Source organism: Rhinopithecus bieti, unplaced genomic scaffold (genome assembly GCF_001698545.2).
Source record: "Rhinopithecus bieti isolate Rb0 unplaced genomic scaffold, ASM169854v2 scaffold_7308, whole genome shotgun sequence".
Lineage (NCBI taxonomy): Eukaryota > Metazoa > Chordata > Mammalia > Primates > Cercopithecidae > Rhinopithecus > Rhinopithecus bieti.
In genome coordinates, this window is record NW_016805423.1 from 491,946 (window position 1) to 500,484 (window position 8,539).

The following is an 8,539-nucleotide window of genomic DNA, read 5'->3' on the forward strand; positions in this document are numbered from 1 at the left end:
TCTAGCAGTGGAATTGCTGGATCAAGTTTTAGTTTTTTGAAGAACCTTCATACTGTTCTCCATAATGACTGTACTAATTTACATTCCCACAAGCAGTGTACCAGGGTTCCCCTGCGTCCACATCCTCTCCAGCATTTGTTATTGCCTGTCTTTAGATACAAGCTTTTAACTGGGTTAAGTTGATATCTCATTGTGGTTTTGATTTGCATTTCCCTGATGATTAGCGATGTTGAGTATTTTTTCATATACCTGTTGCCTATTTGTATGTATTCTTTCGAGAAATATCTATTCAGATCTTTTGCCCATTTTTAAATTGGATGATTTGTATTTCTACTATTGAGTTCCTTATATATTCCTGTTGTTAATCCCTTGTCAGATGGATGGTTTGCAAATATTTTCTCCCATTCTGTGGGCTGTCTCTTCACTCTGTTAATTGTTTCCTTTGCTGTGCCTTTTAGCTTGATGAAATCCCAATTGTCTATTTTTGCTTTGGATGCTTGTGCTTTGGAAGTCTTACACAAAAAATATTTGCCCAGATCAATGTCCTAGAACATTTCCCAGTGTTTTCTTCTAGTACTTTTATAGTTTTAGGTCTTTCATTTAAGTCTTTAAACCATCTGATTTTATTTTTGCTTATGGTAAGAGACAGTGGTCTAGTTTCATTCTTCAGCATATAGTTAGCCAGTTTTCCCAGCACCATTTATTGAAGAGGCTGTCCTCTCTCTATTGTATATTCTTAGTGCCTTTCTTAAAGATGAGTTGGTTGTAAATAATTTATACCTTGTTTCTCTATTCTGTTCTATTGACTTGTGTGTCTGCTTTTTTTGCCAGTGCCATGCTGTTTTGATTACTATAGCTTTGTAGTGAATTTTGAAGTCAGGTAGTGTGATGCCTCCAGCTTTGTTCTTTTAGCTCACTATTGCCTTGGTTATTTGGGGTCTTTTGCGGTTTCATATACATTTTAAGCTTTTTTTCTATTTCTGTGAAGAATGTTATTACTATTCTGATAGGGATTGCATTGAACCTGTAAATTGCTTTGGGTAGTACTGTTATTTTAACAATATTAATTCTTCCAATCCATGAGCATGGAAGCATGGAATATCTTTCCATTTTATTTGTGTCTTCTTCTATTTTTTTCAGAGTTTTATAGTTTTCCTTATATAGATCTTTTACTTTGGTTAGACTGATTTCTAGATATTTTATATTTTTGTACCTTGTAAATGGGATTGCTTTCTTGATTTCTGTTTCAGATTGTTTGCTGTTGGTGTATATAAATGCTACTGATTTTATTACAGAATTAACTGTGTGTTAATTCTGTATCCTGCAACTTTACTGAATTTGTTTATCAGTTCTAATAGTTTTTTTGGTGGGGCCTTTAGGTATTTCTATGTATAAAATCAAGTCGTCTATGAACAAGGCTAATTTTATTTATTTCTTTCCAGTTTGGATGCCATTTAGTTTATGATCTTACCTAACTGCTCTGGCCAGGATTTCCAGTGTTATGTTGAATAACCATAGTAAAAGTGGGCATCTAGCCAGGCACAGTGGCTCACACCTATAATACCAGCACTTTGGGAGGCTGAGGCAGGAGGATCGCTTGAGCACAGGAGTTTGAGACCAGCCTGGGCAACATAAGGAGACCCCATCTCTATAAAATAAAATTTAAAAAAATTAACTGGATGTGGTGGATCACACCTGTGATCCCAGCTACTTGTGTGTCACAGGATCCTTGGGGCATCACTTTTCTCCCATCCAAGTATTAACCAGGCCTGACCCTGCTTAGCTTCCAAGATCAGACAAGATCAGGCCCCTTCAGGGTGGTATGCACATAGATGGCGTGTCACCTTTCTGGCCAGAAATCTCTGTGGTCAGTGGCACCTTTGCTCAAGTTTTGCTCAGGCCCACTGGGCTCGTTCCACCTACTCAGCCTGGCAGGCTGTGCTCAGTTCACACTACTGGCCTGAATCTCATGCCTGCCAAGGGTGAGCCAGGCGTGGAGTGGCAAGGGGTGTGTAAGTGAGCAAGTGTGGGATCTGGCCACTGCTCACAGCCAGGCACATTGGCTGTGGTGGGGTGGGCAGTTCCACGTGCTGGCACGGGTGCTGGCTCCCTGTGAGTCTTCAGCTGGACCAGGCATACTGCAAGCAGCTTCCACAGCTGGCACCAGGGAACGCTGTGGTGCCCAGAAGCTTGGAGATGCCAGAAACTGCAGAGCCCCAAATAGGGTGTCACAGCCCCGGTTCGTGGAGCTCCTAGGTCTGGGCTCCCCAAAGGGCCACAGCTCTTCTCTCCTTCTCTCTTTTCTCCTTCTCATCACCTGCAATGTGGTGAGCAATGGGTGTGTTTTAGCCCTGTTTGTGTTACAGCTCTTTCAGCCCTAGTACCCCAAGTTCTGTCCCATGTCCAGGAAGAATGAGGTACGTGGGCAAGTGGAGGGTGAGCAAGGCAAAATGGTGTTTTACTGAGCCACAGAACAGCTCAGAGGAGACCCACAGTGGGTAGCTCTTCTCTGAAGACAGGTCACCCTGATGAGAGTCCAGCTCTTAGCAGAGAGGAGACCCACAGTGGGTAGCTCCTCTCCACAGGCAGGTCATCTTGACGTCTGTCCAAGTCTGGCTGAGTACAGGGTTCTTATGGTCTTCAGAGGGGAGGAATGATCAGCAATGCATGCTGATTGGTCCATGGGTGACCATGGGTGGGGAGAGGCCAGGCAGCAGAAGCAGGCATTTCCAAGCCTGTGGGGGCTTCCCTGGTCCCCAAGACTGCTGGAATGCCCAGGTCTGCAGCCACGGCTGGGCAGCCTCAACTTTGCTCCACAATCAGAGTGGATGCCAGGAGCAGAGAGAGGCCAGGCAGCAGGAGCAGGCATTTCCAAGCCTGTGGGGCCATGGGGGACTTCCCAGTCCCCGAGAGTGCAGGAATGCCTAGGTCCGCAGGGCAGCTGGGTGGTTGCAGCTGCACTTGTGAGGGTGGGGCTCCTGTCTCTCCAACTAGGAATAAGTCCTGGCTTCCTCCTGTTCCCAACTTCCACCAGCTCCTGCCAGCTTTCTGGAGTACACAGTCCTGGTGCGCCTCCCCTACTGCAGCCAGCATCTTTGCAGCGGCTGCTCCAGATAAGCCGTCACTGCCATCACTTGGAAGGATGAGGTGGGAGAGATTGCTTGAGCCCAGGAGGTGGGGACTGTAGTGAGCCAGGATCATGCCATTACACTCCAGCCTGGGTGACAGAAATAAATCCTGTTTTTAAAAAAATAAATAAGGCCAGGCACAGTGGCTCATGCCTGTAATCCCAGCACTTTGGGAGGCTGAAGCAGGTGGATCACAAGGTCAGGAGTTCAAGACCAGCCTGGCCAACATGATAAAACCCTGTCTCCACTTAAACTACAAAAATTAGCCAGGCTTGGTGGCAGGCACCTGTCATTCCAGCTACTCAGGAGGCTGAGGCAGGAGAATTGCTTGAACCCTGGAGATGGAGGTTTCAGTGAGCTAAGATTGCCCCACTGCATTCCAGCCTGGGCAACAGAGCAAGACTCTGTCTCAAAAATANCACATGAAGGTCATGCCCCTAGTTTTCACTGGCTGACACTGACTTTGTAAACTATTAAAACTTCTTCTGTTCAAATTTTAAGAGGCAAATTCACCTTTTATTGAAACCTATAGGCCGGGCGCAGTGGCTCACGCCTGTAATCCCAGAACTTTGGGAGGCCGAGGTTGGTGGATCACTTGAGGTCAGGAGTTGGAGATTAGCCTGACTAACATGGTGAAACCCCGTCTCTACTTAAACTACAAAATTAGCCAGGCTTGGTGGCAGGCACCTGTCATTCCAGCTACTCAGGAGGCTGAGGCAGGAGAATTGCTTGAACCCTGGAGATGGAGGTTGCAGTGAGCCAAGATTGCACCACTGCATTCCAGCCTGGGCAACAGAGCAAGACTCTGTCTCAAAAATAATAATAAATAAATAAATAAATAAATAATAAATAAATAAAAGTGAGCATCCTTCCTGATTTTTAAGAAACTCCCTGTCAGTAGTCGTTAGTGAGCTAATCTCCACAGGTTACAAGACAGACCTCTAGGGGGCAGTGTTGTCCAAACTCCACGGGCCAGCCTGCTGGTCTCAGGGGGACCCATCTTGAGTACCCTATTATGTACTATGTTCATGGAACCTAAGGCATCATTGATTAAAAGAGATACCATTACTGGATGTGCCACTAAAAATGAAACTACTCCAGATACAAGTCCATTAGACCCCAGATAAAGCTGAGACACTAAAGGCCTCTGTGGAGGGGGTCCACGAGAAATACACAGAAAAAAGAGAGAAAGAAAGGGACATGCACAGTAGGACAGCAAGAGAAGCTGCATGTTTCAATTTTGCCATAGACGGAGGAAGTGAAATATCTTCCCTCATAATTTGAATCAAAAGTTGGTTCTCATGCAGTTTTCTGGTACTACTTGTGCCATCAAAAAACCTCAGAGAATATTATTTAATGTACAAATGCATCTCAGCTTATGATGATGTTATGTCCTGATAAACCATCAGAAGGTGACTATATCATAAGTCAACTTTATCCAGTTGTAAGTTGAGGCACACACTGAATGCATATTGTTTTCACACTATCATGAAGTTGGAAAATCATAAGTTGAAACATGGTAAGTCAGGGACCATCTGTAGTTTCACATTATTATGAGTTCCTTGGCAAGGGTAGAACACAAAGCTTATATAATTTGATGCCCTGTTTTAAAAAGGAAATACAAAATATCTTACTCTTGCAAATTTTATAAAAACCTATGATGAGGCTGAGTGTGTTGGCTCACATCTGTGATCCCAGCGCTTTGGGAGGCTGAGGTAGGCAGATCACTTGAGGCCAGGAATTTGAGACCAGCCTGGCCAACATGGCTAAACTGCATCTCTCTACTAAAAACAAAAAAAAAAATTAGCTGGGTGTGGTGGTGTGTGCCTGTAATCCCAGCTACTCTGGAGTCTGAAGCATGAGAATCACTTCAACCTGGGAGGCAGAGGTTGCAGTGAGCTGAGATAGCAACACTGCACTCCAACCTGGGCAACAGAGTGAGACTGTCTCAGAAAAAAATATATGTAATTTGATCCCATGAAGCTGTGAGGAGGAACCCTTTCAGGGCCTTGGAAGGACCATGCAAATGAGAGACCCTGAAGCTTTACTCTCATTGGTAAATCACTCTGTGCCCCAAGTGACAGGCAGAAGCAAAGAAAAGTCCTCTAAAAATGAAGGCAATTTTAATCTAGACAACAGGAATCATAACATACCATCAACTATTATTGTATCCTGGCTTCAGAGGTGTTAAAGTACACAACGGTATGCTTCTTAGGAGCAATGAAATACGGTACTTCAAAAAGAAAAAGATAATGTAGATTCTGACCCTGACTTGGCTAAGACAATAACAACAATGACAACGATGACAGCTGTCATTTATCAAGCTCCTACAGTGTGCCTGCCTTCTCACAAACTTTTTTTCTTTTCCTCACATGAGCTTAATGCCACCACCAAGACTTGAAAGATGTAAAGTGGTGATTCCTACCAAATCCACAATTAACTCACTTGTTTGATCAGAGTACAAATCAAGTAGGTCATGGAAAATGACCACAGATTATTACAGACTAATCCAGTGGTGAGGTGAATCACAACCAGAATTGCAGAGGTGGTATTTTTACTGGAGCAAATCCACACAGCCCCTGGCAGCTGGTGTGCCACTATTGACCTGGCAACTGCTTTATCCTGCCCACCCCCACCTTAATCCTCTCATGCCCTGTTGTGGCAGGGACAGCAGTATACTTTTCCTGTCCTGCCTCCGGGCTATGTCGGCTTGCCTGCACTTGGTCAGAATGTAATCTGGAGGGACCCAGAAGCCCAATCTGATCCATTACATGTCTTTATCATGCTAATTGGACCCGGACAGCCCCAAAGAGCTAGCACCTAAATGCCTTAGTAAATTACCTGCGTGCCAGAAAACGGGAGATAAAGCCTGACAATATTCAGGAGTCTGCCACATGCATGAAGCCTCTAGAGTCCAGTGGCCTGGGCTTTGTTGGGATAGACCTTCTAACATGAGATTCAAGTTGTACTTTACACCAGAAAGAGCCATGAAGAAAGAGATACAAAGCTTGATTCTCAGAAGTAACACAAACCAGATTTGAGTATCTGTTGCTGTAAACCACTAACTCAAGTAACCCTTAAGTGTATAAGGTTTTGGTTTTGTTTTGAATTTTATTTTGACGTAATTTCAGGCTTACAGAGCAGTTGAAAGAATAGTTGAAGAATTGCCATATACCTTTCACAAATGTTAACATTTTCATAGGCAGATAGAAGCAAATATTTTTAAGTTGAAGAAGTTAAGTTTCTTTTCTACTTATTTAGTTCTAGGAATTTTGACTGATAGACATTGACTGCTGGCTGACCAAGGTGATCTGTGGTGGTTGGTGGCATGTTGTGGCTAAAGCAGGCGATGTGCAGTGGGGTAAGGGTGTGTCATAGTGACCACCTGGATGGGCCAGCAGGGCCAGGTGTAACGAGACACTGCCATGGAGTTTCTTCCCCCAGATACAGTGTGGCCTGGGTGGAGGCCATGGTGCAACCCTCTGGTACTGAGGAGCCCACACTGTGCAGAGCCTGCCCTGCCTATGCACTGGTGCCAATGACCCAGCCAGGCCTGATTTAGCCCCACCAGGCAGGGAGCAATGGCCCGTCTCAAGCATGGAGCTCCCTCCCTGATACAGGAAGCTGTTGGAGAACTGGAGCTTTGAAGCCATCAATTCGCAGCTAACTGTAGAGAGCAAAGATACCCACATTATCGGCAGGATTGAGAGCTACTCACGTAAGAAAGCGAGAGACTACAAACACTGGTGCAAGCTGTTCTGATAGGAGGGCAGCCTGCGTACTGAAGGCTCTCTCCTCATCCCAGACCTGGGGCCTCAGCTCCAGCAGCCTGAGCAAGAACCAACATGGCAAGGACGAGGACCCCTCAGGGACAAGTGCAATTGCAAGATCCTCTTCCACTTGATTGTCTTGCTTAGCGAGTCCTTTCAGGCCTATGACCTCAGCACAGCCCACAGCCGTGGGTTCAGCTGGAAGCCCAGCCTCAGCTGGGTGGTGAATGCAGTCAACTACAGTCTGTTCTCAGCTGCATGGAGGGACATCAAGGTCCTAAGACACAGCTGTGGAACACAGTGGATGAGGAGATCTGCCTGGCTTAATGGGACACCTACAGCTATAACCCAGACTTAGACCCAGACCCCTTCAGGGAAGAAGATACCCTCTGGTCCTTCGACGACTTCTTCTACCACAAAGGGAGCAAATTGTCTTCTTCAGCCACCACTCCATTAGCAGCTCCACCTACACACCCTCAGAGGCAGGCAACAAGATGGACATGGAACTGGGGCAGGAGGAGGAAGAGAAAGAAAGCAGAGGCAGAGGCAGTGAGGATAGGGCTGAAGAGACCAGACCATGGAGGACAGAGTCCCAGTGATGAGGAGGAGCACAGGCCCCAGCTTCATCCAGCTTCAACCAGTGCCTGGACCTGCCCACCTGAGAGCCCCTGAGGCCTCCCCAGTTGCAGGCCAGACCCTGGTGCTGCCAGAGTCTCAGCACTGCCCAAGGCCACGCCTGCCTAGCCCTTTGGCTCCAGCCTGTTGGTGTCCACTCAACCCCATAGGCTTCTGCTGCCCACACTGTGGCTGGACTAGACAGTGCAGGACCTGCTGCCAAGAGTAACCACCTTGCCCAAACAAACTGCCACAGGCAGGGACAGCTAGACCACAGAGTTTATTTTCGTATTTCTGCTGGGCCTGCACACACCAGCCCAAAGGGCTTATGACCAGAGGCCCCAGAGGTCATGAGCTCTAGTCTTGGGCCAGCTCTTGGCACCCACCTGTACCCCACCTCACCCATCTGGTTGCATGCAGTGAGTGTCACTTTGCTGCAGCTCATTACTTTCCAGTAAAAATGTCTGTGACTTAAAAAAAAATTGAGACAAAAATTTAAAAATTTTATAACATGGTCATGAATGCTGGCAACCTCACCTCCACCAGCACCCCACCCCAGCTGCCACCATCGCCAGTGCAAGTGCAAACACAGCACCAGCAACCCCACAGCTGCCAGTGCCCCAGCCCCCATTCTCCCCCCCACCAATGCACCACCGCCGCCACTGGCATGAGCACATACAGGAACACCACCGCCTCTCCAGTTCTGCCGGAACCCCGCCCCAGCTAACACGTGTGCACCGCCATGCTGCTGCAGCTGCTGCCAGACATTAGTAAGCACAGATCTCACTGACACCACCCTGACCAAGTGCTTTGGCTAGCACCTTCCATCATAGTGCTGTGGCCAGCAGACTGGGAACAACTCGGCCCCTCCAGTAGAACAGATTCCTAACCTTGAGGGTTCAGAGAACACAGCCAGGTGCCCAGCACCAGCCCCCCAGAGTTAGAGCACACAGCTCAGGAGTGCTGAGCAGAGCCTGGGCCCCCTAAAATCTTCCAGAAATGAAGCAAGTCAACCAAACCCACCAT

General features: G+C 46.9%; 1 pseudogene; it reads left to right on the top strand.

Annotated features, from left to right (window-relative positions):
- The first annotated feature begins 5,332 nt into the window (after nt 1-5,332).
- Nucleotides 5,333-7,497, top strand: LOC108529862 (repressor of RNA polymerase III transcription MAF1 homolog; annotated as a pseudogene).
- Nucleotides 7,498-8,539: the final 1,042 nt, after the last annotated feature.